The following is a 19,712-nucleotide window of genomic DNA, read 5'->3' on the forward strand; positions in this document are numbered from 1 at the left end:
GGGACCTTGTGTCTGTGTCTTGTGGTGGGGCCGGCCCTATGGTTGTAAATCTTTACAGGAGTAGAAATCTCATCTTCCTCCTGTGGAGTAGCTGGTGGGTTCGAACTTCTAATCTTTTTCCCCAAAGAGTGGTGAAATATATATGTAGTGGCAAAATGCCATCATCTTTTAATTCCATTTTTTCATGAATGTCTGGAAGCTTTCACATACTGCACTTTTACAAGTGGTGACACAAACTTCTAATCTTGCAGTGCTTAGCCTACTCCACCCCCAGGGCCCCTTGAAGGTCAGCACCTGGTCCTGGCCACCCAGTCAGCAAACGTGCTGGGCTTTGAACCCAAGTCTTCCTGACTTCAGAAGCACGTGGTCTTAACCACTAGCCCATGGGAAGGAGTAGATTGGAGAGTGTTGAGTGGCAGGGAGGAGGCTTCTGTGTGGGCCTGGTGTGGGGAGAGTGGCCTCAGGCCTGCAAGTCGGGCAGTGAGCACGATGCCAGGGGATTAACGTGAGAGAAGGCACAGAGAGTGACTCAGATGGGTAGAAGACAATTTGGTTTAGGAGGACATCATTTGCTCTGGGCCTCCATGTGCCCGACTCTGCCCCAGCCTGGCCCTCCCTGGAGGCTTATGAGATGCAGAGCTCCGATCCCTGCCGTGGTAGCTGCTGCTGGTGTGTTCACCCTGTATTGTTTGATGCTGTTCTCACCTCTACCAGACACGGCCCCTAACTCCCCGAGGACAGCCGGCTTGTCAAGCGGCTGCATCGTCGAGTTCCCCTGTCCATTTCCACGCCCCCTGCCCTCCCCACCAGCCTTCCCTGCCCAGTGGCCTGTTGTAGGCCCCCAGTCGAATGACCTGTTGACTGACTGACTGAATGCACAAATGATGGTTGACCTTCCAGAGGTTTTGCCTACCATCCACCTGGCCCCAGGTTGAAATTGGGGTTTTCCTTTCAACCCTCCTTCCCTGTGCTGGGACCTGTGCTAAGGTCTGTGGGTGAGAGAGTGCTGGGGGCCCAACCAGTCCCCTCAGGAACCCCCTGTCCTCAGCTCCAGGAGAAGGCTGGCACCCAGGGAATCCATGGCACAGCCTTTTGAGAAGCCCCAGTCTGCCCACACCTCCAGCGGACAGTTCCCTGTGCTACACCCACTGCAGACATAGCCGGTCCAGGGTCTGCGCTGGGGCAGCTGTAAGGGAAAGGCTGAGTTCCAGGGCTCTTTGTATCTGTAGGGGGGTATCACTTGAATGGCCTCACATCTTCTTGACGGATCAAAACTAGCACCTTACACGGCCTCATTGCCCCGCACTTCACCCAGAGGGACTGGGCAGGCTGGTGTTCACTCAGAAGGAAGAAGGGGGCATCCAGAGAGGTGGAGAGTCCAGGATGGACCTCGGTCCCAGGACCAGAGCCTGATCAGAACAACGCCATGCCTCCTCGCGCCTGGGTTCCCAGCCCTTGGACCGTGTCACATGGGATCACCCTTCGTCCTTCCTATTTCGAGCTTGCCTGTGGTTTGCTCACCACTCCTACACACTCGGCAGGCACTCCCAGGCCTCCTGGCCTTATATATCACCTATCAGTACTGGTAGTGTGTAGTGGGAGTGAGGAGGGAGGGTCGACCAGAGGCATGCATTATTAACTCCAGCACCCCCAGGCAGTTCAGGGCCACTGATCTGGTGCGGTCAAGGAGCATAGGTCCTGACCTGTCTACAAGTGCAATGCCAATTGGTCAGAAAGTAGGTCTATCCTTGAAGACAAGTAGATTGAGAATTCTCTGTTTCAGAAAAAGCTAGGCTGGCATTTCCGACGAGAAGTCTGGCGAAAGGAAGCCATTTTGATGTTCAAGGTCTTCTGTGAACTGCTCATCGTGGGTGCCCACACCCCACCCCCGTGCTGGAGGAGTCAAGAGGGCAGATGTGCTCCTCTGAAAGTTAACCCGACACGAGGGCTGTTGGCTTCTGTGTTTCCAAGGCTGCCTGTGTAGTGGAAGGCGTGCGCAGGTGGGTGGCAGTTTGGAAAAGGCGGCGTGACCTCAGGAAATAGTGTAGCTTAGTGATTAACGCTGCTCTCGGGCTTGAGAGTCACACTCTTGGGTTCAGATCTCAGCTTAGTGATTTATTGGCTGTGTGATAGAGAGAGATACACAGCCGCCCTGTGGGTCAGTTAGTCAGCTCCCAAATGGGCCTGCTGATAAGCAGGACCCAGCTTCTAGCCACGGAGCCCTGGTGGTGTAGGGGTAAGCCCTCTCTGCTAACATGAGGCCCCAAGGTCTGCCTGAACCCTCTCTCTGGGAGAAAGACCAGGCCATGTGCTTCCATTACAGCCTAGCAAACCTGACCGTGTGCTTCTGCGTGGTCACTGGAATGCGCCGGAGTTGAAATCCACTTGCCACCACCCAATAGCCCTAACCGCCCGGAGTGCGCATCAGATTCCAGCGTCTCGAGTTTGCAAACACACACCGGTAGTTTGATATCTGGGGTACTCTCCGATTAGTGAAACATAATCTTTGAGAATAGGCCTAAGGAACCTTCTCTGCTCTTAGAAAACTTCCTCCTGGGCACCTTGGCTTTGGCCCTAACAAATCAGAAAGTTCCTGTAGTGTCTGCTCCCTGGTGAGCCTGTCGGCTCCCTCTCTGTGAGGTCTCTGCTGCTCTCTCTCGTCAGGGTAGCAGAGAGGACCAGAGAGCAATGTGAGGGCCCTGCCTGGAGAGTTTACAGGCCCATGGGGGGACTGGATGGCATCCTGGCATGAATCAGATTTCAAATAGTTGTCTTCAATCCTGTATCCTTGATGCACAGGCGTGTATACACACACACACACACACACACACACACACAGTGGGGTCACAGTTGTCTTGACCCCATCAAGAATCAATGTTCTCCAGAGACAAAGCGTTAGCAGAGAAGAGAGGGGTGCCTACGGGGATCTTAAGGTATATCGAAATCCTTATGGGTCCGAAGATGCTGGCTAGTGTCCCAGACCATACAGCAGTATGGGTAGCAGTGGGACCAGAACCTACCTCTTCTGATGCCCCGGTGTCACTCCAGGGCCCCTCCCAGCTCCACGTGCTGCTCCTATAGGGTGGACCCCAGTGTGGGTCACGAGGTAGTGAGAAGCAGCCTGGGGCTGGCCGGCATTTGAGGCCCTTGCATTTGCTGTTCCCAAGCATGCCCCTGGCTTGCTGCCTCCTCTCCTCCTGCAGGTGTGTCTTGACATCGCCTCTTCAGAGATACCTTCTCTCACCTCCTGCTTTGCCTACTCTCTACCCCAGTAGGATAGAAAGGGCCTGGACCAGGCCCAGATAGTTCCTGATTATTTTATACCTTGTCCACTTCCTATTGCCATTCCTTGGGAATTAATTAAACTCCCATGCGGACTGGACGTTGCCTGTCTGGTTTCCATGGTATCCCCAGGCCCTACAGCAGGGCCTGACATGAAGTTGACACTTAACTGGTGAGTGAACAAGGGGCATAGTAGTGGTGGCATCATGTTGGACTGCAAAGGACAAGGTCAGTAGTTCAAACCCACCAGCTGCTCCTTGGGAGAAAGATGGGATTTCTGCTCCTGTAAAGATTTGGGGAAGAATATTGAAAGAATATATGGTCTGCCAAAAGAACAAGCAGATCTGTTCTGGAAGAAGTACAGCCAGAGTGCTCCTTAGAGGCAAGTGTGGCAGGACTTGGTCTCACATGGTTTGGACATGTAGTCAGGAGAGACCAGTCACTGGAGAAGGATACCATGCTTCGTAAAGTGCAGGGGGGTGGGGTTGGGCAGGGGGCAGTGAAAGAGAGGAAGGTCCTTGGCAAGATGGATTGACACCGTGGCTGCAATAATGGGCTCGAGCACAGAGGCAAATGTGAGGATGTCGCAGGACCGGGCACTGTTTGGTTCTGTTGTTCCTAGGGTCGATATGAGTCAGAACCAACTCAATGCACCTCACAACAACAACAACAACAAGGATTTACAGCCTTGGAAACCCACCTGGGCAGCCCTACTCTGTCCTGTGGGGCTACTGAGTCAGCCTTGGCTTGCTGGCAGGGAATTTTTGGTTTGTGGAATGAGTCCACTGAACCTGTCATCTGCACTGACCATTGTGCTGAGTTAATTTAGTCTTCCCCAACCCCAGGAGATAAAGATGAGGAGGCCTGTTCTGCAGATTAGGGATTTGTGGCTCAGGGGGTGATTGGTCCTGGGTGAGGCAGCTCCTGTACTGACTGAGCCACAAGGTCCTCTGGGCCCATAGGCAAGTCTGAGCAGGGCCTTGCTAAGGCAAGTCATGCCCTTGTGCCCCAGTGCCCTCCCACCACTTTCTCCCCAGCATTGGGCAATAGCTTCTCCTTGCCCTGTGGGTGCGGGTGCTAGGTCCCTGCTGGTGGTGCAGGCCTCCTGCCTCCCCCAGCACTTGCTCTCTGTTCTCATGGCTGAGGGAGTGGCTGCCTGGCTTGCCCCCAGCAGGAATGTGGCAATCAGGCCAGGAGCCCACAGCCCTGTCCCAGGGAGTGAGGTGGTGGGCACAGTCGCAGGTGACCCCAGAGGACAATGGCACTGCCCTAGGACCAGAATCTCTCATTCACCTTCATCAAATTGATTCTGATTTACGGCAACCGACAGGCGCCTAGAGAGGAGAATTTCCCCCTAACTGAGACTAACTTTATGGAGTCTTGTTCCCAAGGATAGCTGGTAGTTTTGAACTATAGACCCTGTGGTTAGCAGGGCTAACCCAGTGTCAACCCAGTGCATCTGGGCTCCTTGGGGCCGAAGAGGCCTAGTCTGTGCCTTGCATCCTGGGATTAGTGTTGGATTGGGGAAGGGAACGCGAGCTCACCTTGTGCACACTGAAGAATTATGACCAGTTGAGATGCAAACATGGCAAAAGGAGTTTATTTGCTAGCTCGAGCTAGGGCTTTCCTCCCTCCACTGCCCAGCGCAGCGGGGACCCAGTGTCCAAAGGGGATCAGCCCTGAGTTCTTTGTTCCCTGGGCTTTTATGGGGCTAGGGACCGGGGGCATCCAGTGTTGCTGTTCTTTAAACTTATTGGAGAAAACTTCTGGCATCAATGTTGTCCAGTGGTGGTTGATGAGTAGTTCGGCGTATAGTCTCTTGACTGGTCAATTGGGGGGGTGGGGGTGGTCACTGCTCCCTACTGGTCAGTCTGGGACAGGTGATGCCTTCTCTGACAGAATTACCTCAGTGTCCAGGAATCTGAAATTAGAGCTTAAGCCTGCCCCAGACTTTGGTTTTATACAGCCTGTCATGGTGCTGGTGCTGGCAGTTGCAAACCAGGACCCCACATTAGCAAGGTTGACCCGAGTCTGTGTCCTGGAGACTAACATGAAAAAGAAGCATCGAGAAGCTTTTCCAGAACCAAAGGCAAGGCCTTTGCTGAGAAGAGCTGGCAGTCAGTTTTCAATGATCCAGGTGCAGGACTGCAAGAGCAGGAAGCAGGTGAGTGGTCAGTGCCTGTTCACTAGTCCTGTGCTCAGACAGCCTGACGGCTAAGGGTCAGAGGAGGCTGGCCGGAGCGTGGCTAAGATCAGCGCTGGGTTGGGTTCTGTGTCTGGGCTCAGAGTTTGAACTGCTGTGTGACTTTGTGACTTAGAGCATCCTGCTCGTCCTAGGGGCCTCCGTTCCTTCACCCGTGGAACAGGTAGTTTGAACGTACAACACGCAAGTTGCTCAGGGCAGTGTCAGTATCTGACGTTCAGCAGTATGTGACAGACAGGGTTGAAGAAAGTGGTCAGTCCCGTGAGTCCCAGATGCACGACTTATCCTTGGACACCTCTGTCCTCTGCATGGGGACCAGCCTTGCTCCCAGCTGCTGGTGGCCACGGGGCGGGAGGGGGGTGTGTCAAAACAGGTCATGCAACAGGTAAAGAACTGCGGGGTGAGTATCTGGCTAGTAAGGTGGGAATGGAAGGGTGTCCTGGGCAAAAACCAGCTTCTCAGAAGCCCAGCAGCTCCTGTGACTGGTGAATGCCCCCCAGTATGTGTCAGCAGCTTTGTTTATATATCATGATCTTTATATATATAAGCTTATTTATCTTGTTGAGAACACACAGGAAAACACACTAATTTAGCAGCCGCCACATGGGCCCCACCTGGTGACACTGACTGAGTTCTTCAAGTTGGGCATCCATTCTCCCCTCCTTGGTCCCTCTCCCATTCTCATAATTCCCCCTGTTCCCCCTCAATTTTCTGTCTAATCTTTGGAGTGGTCTTAATTATACCAGACCCTTAATTAATGGGATAGTTCTATCAAGAGTCACTGCCACCCCCCCACACCCCCCACAGCCACTTTTCAGCCCTGGAAACCAGTCATGAATGTTGTTCGGTATACATTGGTCTTTTCAAAGAAGGAAGCCATCCACTGTTTCTCCAGCTCTATCTGGGCTGAGTAGTTCCACTGTGATGTAGATATGGGCCGTATTTAGTTTATCCATTCTTCTGTTGATGGGCCTTTGGGTGGCTTCGCCCTGCCCTCCCCCGCCCTCCCGCTGATGGAAACGTGCTGCAAGGAACACTGTAGTTTCTGCCCTTCGAGGCAGGTCCCAGGGGCGTTCTGTTTTGGAAGGAACGACCGCGGTTTCCTCTCCCCACTTTGGCTGTACCACTTCACATTCCCCCACCCACACGGAGTAAGGAGTCCAGTCCCGCAGGCCCTACCCGACAGTCGCTGTTGTCTTTAAAAAACCAGGCATGGCACAGAAAAGAATGGATACCCTCTTAAATTCACTTGGGGGTAGGGGGTGGGGTGGGGAAAGAGACTCAAGGTCAACCGCTCAAGGCTGATTCCTTGGGGCAGAGGTGAGACAGACCTTCCACCTCCCAGCTTTCCGTTCGGACAACTGTGCTTTGCCCAGAACTCTGCACTCACAGACAGTGCTCCCAGCTAGAGGGTTTATCAGAGAAGCAGAGGTTCAGAAACGACTCAGGATACAATTCTTGGGTCAGGATGGCTTCTTCGTGGCCTCTGCCCTGCTCAGGTAATTACAAAGCTCTGTAGCCCTACGGATAATGCCCATGCCCCTTCTGACTGCCAGCTCCTTGCCTGAAGGCACTCCTCTCTCTCACCTGTGGGCCTGGCAGTTTCTGCACCACCTCCTGCGGGTCTCCTGGTGCCACTGCCCCTGTCGTCATGGTTTCGCTCCTGTGGCTTCCTACTGCTTCTTGCCATTTCTGGTGTTAATTCTCTGTATCCTCGGTCTAGGAGGTTCTCAGCACAGGAATCCTGGATCCCAAGGCTGTGCTCCAATCCTTGTTCTTTATTGGTAATGGTGAGGTTTCCCCTTCTGCTCTGAAATGGTGGTCTCTTTGAAAGCTGCCCCTCCATTAGGGTGCTATACACCTTAGTGCGGCCCACTCCATAGGGGTGACATGCACCTTATTAGTGTGATCCCACCCATAGTGGTTACAGGGTGTTATTAGCACCCTGTTCCCGTAGTTCCACGTAGCCATTTGGTGGGTGTTCTAAGCCCCTAAGAGGGCAGTTCATTGCTTCACACCATCCTCAGAAAACTCAAACTCACTGCCGTCATTTAGTTGATTCCAGCTCAGCAACCCTATATGACAGGGTAGAACTGTCCCCGTGGCTGTCTGAAGCTGCAAATCTTTCTGGGCTCAAAAAGCCTTGTCTTTTTTCCTGTGGGGAGGCAGGTGGTTTCAAACTGCTAACCTTGATGTTAGTAGCCCAGCAGGTATACCCACTCCACCACCAGGCTTTCTTCTTCCCAGCGGGACTGAAATGGTCTCCCCTGTGATTGGATTTGCATTTTCCTGATGACTGTGGGATGATGTTGAGTGGCCATTTGAATGATAAGGCCCGGCCTCTTTTACAAGTGGGTTACTTGGGGCTGTTGTCAATCCACAAGGTTTTCAAAGGCCAACGGAGCTAAAGTAAATCACCAGGCTTGTCCTCTAAGACACTTAGCTGGAAGTAGACTCGAATCTGTAGGTTTTCTGTTAACCGTAGGCGCCAGCCAGGGATCCCACTAGTACAACCTCTATAAGCAGGGCACTGAAACTCGGAATGCTTTCACGCCCATAACCCCCAGGCCCCTGAGGATTTTCATTTCCTTGTGCAGATGAAGAGCCCGAGGCTCAAGGATGCTGAAAGGATTTGCCTTCTAAGGTCACTGGTGTGGGGAGCCATTTGGAATGCAGGAATTGTGGTGCCCCAAGTCCGTGGCCCCTCCACCTACCACACCAGCTTGCACCTAGCATACCTCCAGATTCTCCTCCTGACGCCCCTGCAGAACCCCAACATCTGGGGGCTTCAAAAAGTTGGTGGGAAACTTACATTATCTTCTAATTCCTTTACACTCCCCCCCCCCGCCTCCCCCCAGCTTTTTGAAGTGTCTTTGTAGAGAAGAGCTGCTTTCAAACAGCAGCGGCATGCATTCCTGTCGGTGCCTTTGGGTGCCTTGTCCAGACGGAGTTCCCAGGATGATCTTGACTTCTTGGCGACCAGACCCCCTGTTGTTGTACGTTGCAACATCCTTCCACTGTGTGGTTTTGCAACAGTTGCAACTGGGGGACTCAGAGCAAAGGATAGCTTCCTGCTGTTGCCTCTTAAGAGTTATTGTTGTCTTCGCTGTGGAGTTGATGGCCACTCCCTGCTAGGCTGGTCTTCCAAGAGTCCAACTGCATTTCTCCTGGCTGCCATCTTCAGGAAGGCAGATTGCCAGGCCCTTTCTTCTGTGGTCTGGCTGGCTGGGTGGGCTTAAACTAGCAAGCGTTTGGTCGCCATCAGGTGTGAGCTGTTTGCACCGCTCAGGGATCTTCTTTAAGGACTAGGGAAGAGAGCATCTAGTTTAGACTTTCACCACGACGTTCTCTTCTCCAGTGAGGACAGTGTTTCTGGGAATGTAGGAGTCCTGGGTCCACGCCCTGCTTGTCCCTCTTTGTGCTCAGCTTTGGATAAGTCTTGCCTCTTCTGCAGTCCAGCCCGAGTCTCCCCAACTCTCCCTTCTCTGCCACCCTCGGACTGCCACCCCGGACTCCTGAGCTCTCCGCGGTGGAGCTGTCTTAGGGTGTCACAAGCCTTGGAGTAAGAATCATAGGGTCTCTTGATTTTTGGAGTGGGGGGGATCTTGTTAAATAATATTTTGTTGTGTTTTCATGGAAGGTTTACATGGCGATTTAGGTTTCCATTCGAAACCTCTACATCCTGTGTTTCATGACATGGGTTAGAGTCTTCACAGTGCGTGAGCATTCTCATGATTTCTGCCCTGATTGTCCCATGTCTGTTTATCTTCTTTCCCTGTATCCCCTGATAGTTTGATAGGTGATTTAGAAAGGAGTACCTTCCTTATGGGCCATATTCCTTATTTTGTGAGCCAATCTGTAATTTAGCTACAAGGTAACCTCGGGTTAGTGTTGACCCAAGGTTTGAAAAAAAAAAAATCTCAGGAAAATAATCTTGGCTAGTCCGCCAGTCCAGGAAGTCTTTTTTTTTTTTTTTTTAAATTGAGAGTCTGAGGTTCTCTATCAGATTTTTCTCCCATTCAATGAGGGCCCAACTATTGTAGGCTTGATTGGAAAGCAAGGTCGGGGGTGATCGTCGGGCACTGTCTCATTTTTTTGGTCTCAGGGTAGATGAGGCCTCTTTTCCACGCTCTACTTCAGGCAAAACCACCAGGGACTTGATAGAGGAGGGGCAGTTTGGTTGCTGTCGATCGAGGGAGCAAGGACATGACCTCCCTACCACCAGTGGACAAAGTCACTCACCCGCTTCCACTCCCCAGGTTGTATCCCTTTCCTGGGTGGCAGATGCTGACTTCTCTCTGAACTGCAACTTGGAAGAAATGTGTCAAGGCATCATGTGTCTTAAAAGAGTGGGTTTGGAGGGCGGAGAAGGCAGAGGAGGAACTTCAGGCAGGAGAATCCCCGATTTTCCAACCTCCCCAGTGAATCATGCAACATTTGGATAAGTCATTTCCCGGGGGTGGAAAGATTGGGTGAAAATCAGGAACTGCAGGCCAGATTTGATTTTTGATTCGCAGAGGGAAAGAGTTATTTAAAATCTCCCACTGATAGATTGTATCTAAAACGATTGCTTCCTTACCACCACCCCACACCCCCAACCCGGCCACAGTACTGTTATCTATCAAAAATCTTTTTTTCAATCTGCAAAATTTTAGCTCTCCGTCTCTCCCTAAAAGTTAAAAAATATTTCGACCGGGGAGAGAAGGTGTCAGCGAATTCTGAGCTCGCCCTCACTGTGGGTTCTGCACACCTGGCAGGGGATGCTGTTGGAGACTCGGAATGGCTGGACGCAGGCCCCGGCCCCTGGTGTCGTTCCATGTGGAGCTGCTGCTGGCTCAGCCCCGAGGTCTAGAATTATTTAAAGAAAGCTCACATCAAGTGGAAAAAGATCGACCGCACTTACCGGACCATGTGGTCAATAAGCAATTTAACACCAGGGCCACCCAACTCCCTCCAGCCCGTACCAGCTGCCGGATTCTGCAGCCGGTGGATTAGGCGACCTGGAGTGGAGGGCAGGGCTACAGGCATGGTGGTGCCCATGCAGCACGCCTGCCAGCCTGGCCTGCCTACATCTCGGGGAGCGCTCAGTGTGGAGCCCGAAGAGTAAGTCAGTGTAAAAGCAATTTTGTTGAACAAGAGGAAAGCTAAGACTTCTGAATTGGAACACTTTAGATTGCTCCAGATCAGACCTTTGTGCAATTGCTCCGTGATCCACCAGCAACCACAAAGTAGTTTAGAGACTTAACTCATGACCTTAAATCCCTCTTTAATTTTCTATTTTGGTTGTTTGGTTCAATAAATGTGATATATATAGTATCTCACACATGTGATAGCTCTCACATCACACCTTACATCTATGGTATATCACGCACACACACAATAGTTTCCAAGAGACTAAAAGTTTAGCAGAATCAAGGCCATCCTATCCTGTAATCTCTTCTCACCCCAACATAAAGACACTGTTAAACCCTTGGTGTGTTGAAATGCCATCAGTAGAATACAGGATCATTTCTTTTATTTTGTTTTTAAGTCCATTATACTTTTTTACTTCTAACAAAAGTGACATCTGAACATGTTCAGAAAGGAAGACAGCAACCCAGCACCGGGAGAGAACCAGGTAAATCCAACCACAGCCACCAGTGAGGCGAGGCCGCTCGACTCAAAGCGCCTGTCGCCTTGCTCCTTAAGGTGGCTGAGACAGCACTTTAAAAAAAATAATTTTATTGGGGGCTTGTACAACTCTTATCACAATCCATACATTCATCCATTGTTTCAAGCACATTTGTACATTTGTTGCCATCATCATTCTCAAAACATTTTCTTTCTACTTCAGCCCTTGGTTTTTACTCTTCCTCCCTCACCCTTGATAATTTATAAGTTATTATTATTTTGTCATATCTTACACTGTCTGACGTCTCCCATTGCCCACTTCTTTACCGTCTGTCCCCCAGGTTATATGTAGATTCTTGTAATCAATTCCCCCTTTCCACCCCACCCTTCCTCTACCCTTCCTGTATCACCTCTTTCTGCACTGGTCCTGAAGGGATCATCTGTCCTGTATTCCCTGTGTTTCCAGTTCCTATCTGTACCAGTGTACATCCTCTGGTCTAGCCAGATTTGTAAGGTAGAATTGGGATCATGATAGTGGGGGGTGGGGAGGAAGCATTAGGAACCAGAGGAAAGTTATATGTTTCATTATTGCTACACTGTACCCTGACTGGCTCGACTCCGCCCCACAGCCCTTCTGTAAGGGGATGTCCAGTTGCCTCTGGATGGATCTTGGGTCCACAATCTGCACTGACCTCATTCACAATGATGGGATTTTTTCGTTCTTTGATGCCTGATACCTGATCCCTTCAATGATCACAAAGGCTGGTGTGCTTCTTCCATGTGGGCTCTGTTGCTTCTGAGCTAGATGGATGCCTGTTGACCTGAGATGGCATTTCTTGACAGGAGCAGATAGCCTCATCTTTCTCCCTTGGAGCTGCTGGTGGGTTTGAACCCAAGGACCTCGAGTCCAAAAGCAGTGCTTAAAAAGTGAAAACTGGAGGTTCTAGCTCTAGTCAAGCCTGTAGGCCAGGGTGGGGTCTTTTTTCCTGCCAAAGGTTACTTTGATGTTTATAACAGCGTTCTAGGCCCATGCTGGTCTTTTAACTAACCCCTCAGGTGGGGCTTGGAGCTGTTTCTCTTTGATGACTGGTATTGATGATTTCATGGGCCCTATCTCTCCTGATAAGCACAGCTGTGGGGACAGTGCAGGACCCACCGGCAGTGTTTGCTCTGTTGTGCATAGTAGCATTGCTATGGGTCAACAGGGACTCAGTGGCACCTGAAGAAAAGAGCACGCCACCGCTTGTCAGCTCCCATCCCTGCTCTAGGCCTTCGGAGGTGGGCTGACTTCCACTTTGCTTTGGAGAGGGAGAGAACTTGTGGACCCATTACCCATCACAGGGCCTTTGAAAGCCCCATCCCCTCCTCTGTACTAGGGGAACAATGGCTGCCTTGCTGTGAGAAGGCGCAAGATAATGGTCTTGGTCTTGGAGCTAATTGCCAGGTGTGTGGCCAGCAGCAGACGGAAAGCAGTAGTAGAGCTTCTCCAGCCTGCCGCCCCCTCAGCTTCTGTGCTCGCTGCCTGTTTTAACTCAGACAGTGCCAGTTCTGGACGTTAGCTGGTCATCTCCACGTATCTCCCCCGAGCCGTAGCCCACACCTACCTTATCACATCTGTCTATATACACATCTGTTAATGTGTACAGGGCTGCATAAGCACTCTCGTTGGCGGAGAAGGATTTAAACCCAGGCTTCCTGATTTAGAATCTATTACTCAGCCTGGCTGTCTGAAGTGTTAACTGATCCTCCTTGTGATTCAGACTGCAGTTGGAGCCGACTCAGGGGGAAGAGATAGGTGGGGGAATGCTGAGCGGTGGGGAAGGTCCAGCTGCCTAACCTGTTCATTTTCACACTGGGTTCAACATCCTGAGTGATTCCAGTGGGGAAGAGACACTGGGCTTGCTTTTGTACTTATTTTGGAAATGGTATGGGTGGCCCTGGCTTACAAAATTCTATTAAAGTCAGGAATTTCTACCATTTTTGAGAGTCCAGCTCTGCCTCCCGCTCCCCTGCCCCCAGAGATAAACCATGTAGCCACCAGCAAATACTCATACATTGGCTAACTTCTTGTGCTCACTGCGTGGCCTGCTTATTGTTCCAGATTTGCTACGTTTCCCCCACATTTCCTCATGCCACCCAGGGCCTTGCCAGGCTCTAACTCCCCGCTGGCACCCGGGTTGGAGGAGGAAGCTCAGTGGACAAGGAGGCAGGAGCCCACATCCTGGTTCTGCCACTGAGAGGCTGTGTTAACTTGGCTGGGTCACTTAAACCTCCCCGCGTCCCTGTAGGCCGCTCGGGAAGGCGGCGATGCTAGTGACGGATGAGAAAGCCAATCGACAAGAACGTGTTTTCTGGTCTGTAGAAATGCTGCTAAAATAGACTGCTGCATCAATATTGATGGGGTTCCCAATGAGCAATACAATTTTAGCCTCCTCAAGCTTCAGAGGCTGGTCACCTGGTTAAGCAGGTAGAGGAAGCAAAGCTGAAGGGTCTTGGACCAGCCCAGAGATGGGCGTCTCAGGGGCGGGAGGAGGGGGAAGCCACAGGAGTGGCCAGTTTCTTGGGCAGCATCCTGATTTTGGCAGTAAATGATCACAACTTCCATGTCAGCACTTGCATGTTTTGGGGATTCTGTAGGGCTGAGCCCAGAGAGCCTACACTTTGGACTTGAAAAATGTCCAAGTTGGAATCCCTGTTCTGCCAATTCGTGCCTGGTCCTTTCTGGGTCCTGGTTTCCCCTGGGGAGCCCATAGAGCTGTGGAGACGGTTTGCCAAGACCACAATGTCCAGCCCTGTCCATCTGCCACATTGTGGCTGCTCAGTAGATGGTGTCCTCGAGACTTGGGCGTGGGGGCAGGGACGGTGTTCTGTTAGAGAGCCAGGCTTGGCTTTGACACACCAGGTTCAAGCCCTTGCCCCGCTCTCCTGCAGAGGTGTGACCCACTGCTCATTGGACCTCACCTCTCTGAGGCAATCCTAGGAAACTTTGCCGTATGTACCTATGTGATTTGAAAGTTGAGGATCTGCAGAATTTGTATAAACAGTGGATACCATGCAGGAGGTATTTAGTAAATAAATAAGCTGTTTAAAAAGACTTCCCTGTAGATGTTGAGGATTTAGCAGGAAAGAAGCAGGGTCCCTGGTCCAGCAGAGCGGATGCCCTGGTTCCTCCCTCTCTCCTTGTTGGGAATAGTAGCAGAGCAGACTTGGGGGCCAGCCAGGGCCAGGGCCTGACAGGGACTCTGCTGGCTCCCGCCTGGAATTGGAGTACACACTTTCTGAGAGGGCGGGAGGAGCAGACTCTGAAGGTCTCTGCTGTCTGTTAGATGCTCCTTTGCGGGTAATCTTGGGGAACTGAACTCCCCCCCACCAATACCCTCCCCCCCTCCACACACACACCAGCCTTCACAAGATTCAGGGCCTCACCTGGCCGACCTGTGAGTCCTGAGCATCCATCCCACTGAGAGCGACAGGCACTGCCTTGGCTGCACCTGACTCCCGTCCTGGGGTCCCCTGACTTATTAATTGTTCTGCAAGGGAGCGCGCTTTCAGCCACCCTGTTTATGCCCTTTTCCGGTGTGCCAACTACTAGGTCAGGATTCGGAGCTACAGCAGTGACCCCAACGTGGCCGTGCCCCCAAGGGAGTGCACATGGAGTGTCAAAATACAAGGCACACAGGTCCAGCAGGTGTTGGTCTTGTGCAGGGCCAAAGCCTGACAGGAACCTGGGTAGGTGGGCTGCATGAGAATGGGTGATGTGTGTGGAGGGGGTCTAAAAATTCCAAAAGGAAACTCCCTTGGGGGTGATGGCATTCCAGGCATTGGGAGCAGTGAGGGCAAAGGCCAGAGGCCACCAAGCTGTTCATTCTTCACAAATGTACACACTACACACAGGGCCAGGGAGGCTATGGGAAGAGCCGTGTGTGTGCGTGTGTGTGTGTGAGTGAGAGAGAGAGAGAGAGGTGCTGGTTAGTCATCAGAGCAGGCTCTGCTAGAGGGGGTGCCCAGGGGAGTGGATACGTGCGCTGCAGACCTCCCGAGCCCCAGTATCTATTTGAGACGAGTAAACGCCACACCGCCTTTGCACGCTGCCAAGCAGAGCCCTTCCGGAGTGCACAGTGGCCCTGCGGGCCGAGCTGACAGAGGGGGGCTTCCTGGCTGGCTCTCTACCTAATGGTGTCAGCATCCCTGGCCACTGTCGACACAAAGTCAATTTCCACTCCTGGATCTGCGATTTAACGCCCGGCTGCTCAGAGAGCTGCAGAGAGTGGAGGTCAGTGGGGCTAATTGGGTTCCTTAATAAGAGGGAGGTTCTCAGAATTGGAATAGCTGGGGTCTGGGGTGGGTCATGGTGCAGGGCGACCAGCAGAGCCAGACTGAGGGGGCTGGGCACGAGCTGCAGTGGAGCGACAGAGGTCCACAGGGAGCCCTCAGACCCTGGGACATCGTGGCTATGCAGGACAGGCCTTGTTACCCAGGAGCTTGGGTTCTCGAGAAGGGAGGCCTGGTGGGCGGCTGGGAGTGTTTTCTGGGTACTCTCCTAGCAGTAACCTGGGTCATGGGTACTCCCCCCCAATTCACACACATGACACTGCCTGTGGCCGGCACCAGCTGTTGTGGGGGATAGGTCCAGGTACGGCGGGCATGTGTGTCTATAGCTCACAGTGGTAGGTAAGGCTGATGGTCATTAGGCTACTCTGTATCCCTCTACTGGGGAGACCAGGTGGGTGACGGTGTCCTTGGGGCAAGTCCAGCCACCACTTGCTCTGTCTCAGCATTCACTTTCATCCACTCGCTCTTTAGCAGTCACTTCGTTCCTTCCAAGAAGCAAGTCGCTACCAGGCTGTGCTGGGAGCCAGGCTGTTCTCTGGGGGACAGACACAGGCGTCCCTGCTTCCTTAGGACCAGGGTACATGGGGAAGAGGAGGAGAAGGACTGGGGTGGGCCACCTGCTGCCATCGTGACTGTGCTGCACAGGGCAGCTGGCGTTGCTGGGCAGACCTGACTGGGGGGTCGGGAGCCATGCAGAATCTCCTGGGAAGAAATTGGCCAGGCAGGTGCCATCTTTTGGGAGTAGGGGGGTCCAGACAAGCCGTAGGGAGCACATCACATCACCACAGGAAGTAGAATAACAACCCCACTGCCACCCTACCCTTAGTCTCAAATCCTCTCTCCAGGCTCCATGGTGTCTTATCTCGAATGTGAGGCCTTTGTTTGTTAATGGGGAATAAGAATTGGTTTTGAATTTTTTAAATAAAATAATTGAAATCTTCATGGAAGAAAATAAAAGAAGTCAGGTGTTACATTCCAAAAGGGAGGTAAGTCATGCATTGTGTGTTGGGCTGCCGACTGCAGATAACCAGTTCGAAACCACCAGCTGCTCCTCGGCAGAGAGATGAGGCTGTCTGCATGCATAAGGATTAATAGTCTCAGAAACCCACAGGGGCCAATGGCAGGCTGAAGTTTTTGTTTTCAGTGTCGAGAAGCAACCAACACGAATTCTTTCTTCTTGTCCGTCTTCCTTCTCAGATCGTTTCCTTTCCTTCCTTCTTGTAATAAAACCAGATGCTGCTGTCTTAGTGACTTCCACGTAAGTGGTCCGCTACCCTGGTGGGGGGTGGTGGTCTTTTCCATGGCCTTCAGCCTTCTGGCTCCCCGTTTGCTCTGCTGATCAGTGGCTGTTGTCCTGGCTCTCCGTTCCTGTGTCTGAGCAGAGTTTTCACTGTTCCGTTGTTAACATTTCATTTTGAAATGAAGTAGGTCACCACGCCTTTCTTCAGAGGTGCCTCTGGGTAGACTTGAGTGTCTTACCTGTCTGTTAGCACACCAGCATGTGAGCAACCTTTGCAGGAGCCCCGGACTCCTTTGGATGACAGTGGGCCATGTTTCCCACGGGTGTCATCCAAAAGTCTGTTTGGGGGTTTGTTCTTCTGGCTCCTTGAGAGCCGGTTGTGCGTCACTTTAAACGCAGCTGCATCGTCATGCGACTCCAGGATGCTTCTGCTTACTTCAGTCCCTCCTTCTCGCTGAGCCAAGCAGATAGAGATGGGAGCTGCTATTGCTCCAGCTTCTACACAGCAATTCACACACACGTGTAGGGAGCCTTCGGGCCTCACACTGCCCCCAAGCCTGGAGGCATGAGGGAGGTGTTACCATCTCCTGCTGGATGGCCAGCTCGTAGCTGGAGACTGAGGACAAACTCTCCAACCTTCAGCCATGTTGAACTGCAGGGAGCTTGAGCGCCATACCAATGGCAGCTGGGCTAGGCCCCGGGCAGGGCCCTAAGCCTCCTCCTCACAGAGCAGGGCAAGTGCCTTGGGTCCCCGCCACCAGGCAGGCCCCCAGTCAAGGGCGGCTGATCCTTGGGCGTTGGCGTGGGCCCTGGCCGCAAGAGTCCCCTAGTCCCCAGGCATGGAGATTGAGGCTCAGAGAGGCTGAACTGCTTGCCCAAGTCAAGGCAGCGTGCTGGCAGGAGCTGGGATTTGAAACGCCATCTTCCACGCTAGATTCATCCATACAGGGGCTGAACGGCAAGCCTAGGAGGTGCAGGAAGCTGTTGGGGACACACGAGGGACAGACATAAAGCAGTGGTGCCATGGTGGATCCGTGCTTTCAGCGCACCCCGGGACAGGCTCGGGAACACAGCTGTGAGCCAGCAGACCCGTCGTGGATGAGCAAGCGTCGCCACCAGCTGACTGGGGCAAAGGCAGAGCAGAAGGCTCCTTGCAGCAGACCCTGGGCAAGAGGTGCTGGAGGGCTTGGGGGGCGGGGGCGGGGGACACAGAGGTTGAACTCCGCTGACTGCACTGCTCCTAAGGTAGCTGGGCCAAGGCTTCGGCCATTTAACGCGCTGTGCGGCTGGGTCTTCCTGGGATGATATGTTTTGCCTCCCTCGGGTGGTATGTGAATTACATGAGAGGAAATGGACTTCATGTGTCTGTAGCCCCCACAGGGTCCCCATCAGCATCGCTGACTCCTCCCTTTACATCCTCCCTTGGTGCCACGTGAGTGACAAATAAGCAGAATCCCCCTAAAACCAAATTAAACTCCCTGCCGTAGAGTTGATGCCAATTTATAGTGACCCCATCGAATAGGATAGAACGGCCCTGTGTCAGAGACTAACTTGATGGGAATAGGAAGCCCCGTCTTTCTCGCCAGGAGCAGCTGGTCCTTTTGAACTGTAGACCTGTGTATCGCAACCCCACTCCTAACCAGTGCGCCTCCCGGCCTCATAGGTGGAAGCAGTGCTGTGCACATCTGAACACATAGCCCAACTAGTTCAGGGACCTGCCACCACATCCCTGGGGATGGTGGTATTGTGTGCTCACATGGCCTTTGCAGGGAGGAGGAGGGAAGTTATTTCTGGAATGTGCCCTGAGGTCAAACGGAATCCTTCCTTGGCCTGGCCCCTCTGCACACACCCAGTTCTGTTGAGTATCTAAGGAGATTCTGACCACCCCAGGAGTAAGATAAAAGGAGGGGCTCCCTATGGCCGGACCTGGGCAACCAGCAGGAACAGGAAGTTTCTGGGAGCAGGCTTCTTTTTTCCCAACAGCCCTAATCATAAAAGCAGCCTAGGGGGTCTGGATGAATTCTAATGTAAGCTAGCTCAGAACCCAGCACCTGGCTCACCCTCCAGAGCCCGGTATCGGAGTTGGGAGACTGGAGCTCTAATCCTGCCACGAGTTGGCAGACTAAGGTGACACGAGGGGCGCCGTGCCATCTCAAGGACACCTGTGGACACTCCGGGTGGCACTGACGTCATGCCTGTGAGTGGGGATGAGACAGTACGTGGTAACAGTCAGCCCCCACTGTGAGCTCTTCCGTCCCTCCTTTGTGGCTCCCACCTTAGCCCGGTTTACTCGGTTTACTCCCCCGTCCTGTTCTCTGGCCATACCCTCCACTTTCACCGTGATTGTGGGGACCGCTTCCACCTGTACCCACGGATGTGAGGAGGTCCTGGGTGGTGGAAACAGGTCATGAGCTTGATTACCAACCAAAAGGTTGGCGGCTTGATGATCGACTTCCTGAGCACGCTCTGGATTTCAGTTCTGCCGTGACTCGCGGGGTGGCGGGAGTCCGGGTCAACTCACCCGCAGCTGCAAGTGCCCAGAGAGCAGAGCGGGCAGGCCTTGTCCGTGTGGACTTTCCTCGTGCACACTCCCTGCCCAGTCTGGCCTGCCCCGCGCTCCCAAGGCCCCCTGGGAGACTTTCCTCACTCCCCAGGCCCAGGCCTTCTCCTTTGTTGTCCTGGAGAATTTGGAGACTCAAGACTGGAAGGGAGTTTAGAGAACGAATCATCTTACATCCTCCAGGGCAGGTGCCAGCCTACACGTGGGCACTGTCTGCAGCCTCAGTCCGTCACTTTTGAGGGGTTCAGTGCTGGTGATTGAGCACGGAGCCCAGTCTTAGATTCTGATTCCCTCTGGGCACTGCCATGCGTGGCTCTCCACTTCGCCCCAGCCTTTGACCCTAGCCCTGCACTTGCACTCTCTGGGCCCCTCTGGGCAACTGGAAGTGACTCAGTGGATTTGAAGCTTGACCTCAGCCCCAGGTCCAGGGTCCTTTCGTGAACCTTGTTTGTTGCCGGTGTTCCAGTTTCCCTACCCTCGGGGCT

At 52.8% G+C, this 19,712-nt stretch overlaps 1 protein-coding gene across 1 annotated transcript in view; it reads left to right on the forward strand.

The window, feature by feature from the left end:
• The window catches only part of PPARGC1B (PPARG coactivator 1 beta), a 114,802-nt gene that overhangs the window by 10,915 nt on the left and 84,175 nt on the right, over positions 1-19,712 (forward strand). The window lies entirely within an intron of this gene.

This window comes from Tenrec ecaudatus, chromosome 2 (genome assembly GCF_050624435.1).
Source record: "Tenrec ecaudatus isolate mTenEca1 chromosome 2, mTenEca1.hap1, whole genome shotgun sequence".
Taxonomy (NCBI): Eukaryota; Metazoa; Chordata; class Mammalia; order Afrosoricida; family Tenrecidae; genus Tenrec; species Tenrec ecaudatus.